We start from the raw sequence: 308 nt of genomic DNA on the forward strand, positions 1-308 counted from the left end.
TGAAACTATGAAAACAGCATTACCTACACAAACACATGAGGAGCAAAAGAAACACACTGGGCGCATCCACACGAGTGCGCACGTGCCTCTTGCCCTGCCTCAAACCCCTTTGAGTTTGCAGCACAGAGAAAGTTAGATGCCTGGATATCCAGGGGTCTAAAAAAAGCGAAGAATAAAAAAGCAGGTCAAGGAGGCTGGGTCATCCATAGAGATACTCTGGCTGCCAGAGTGTCTCTACGGTTACTCCTCGCCCTGGTGCAGTAACACGCAGCTGGCCAGGCCATGTTTCAGCACCAGGGCTCCAGTGC

The 308-nt window shown here is 51.3% G+C and overlaps 1 protein-coding gene across 4 annotated transcripts in view; it reads right to left on the bottom strand.

Annotated features, from left to right (window-relative positions):
* CTTN (cortactin) overlaps positions 1–308 on the bottom strand; it is a 41,117-nt gene that overhangs the window by 8,836 nt on the left and 31,973 nt on the right. The gene's annotated exons all lie outside the window — the stretch shown is intronic.

This window comes from Gavialis gangeticus, unplaced genomic scaffold, assembly GCF_001723915.1.
Source record: "Gavialis gangeticus isolate Ggan-Ray unplaced genomic scaffold, GavGan_comp1, whole genome shotgun sequence".
Classification (NCBI taxonomy): domain Eukaryota; kingdom Metazoa; phylum Chordata; order Crocodylia; family Gavialidae; genus Gavialis; species Gavialis gangeticus.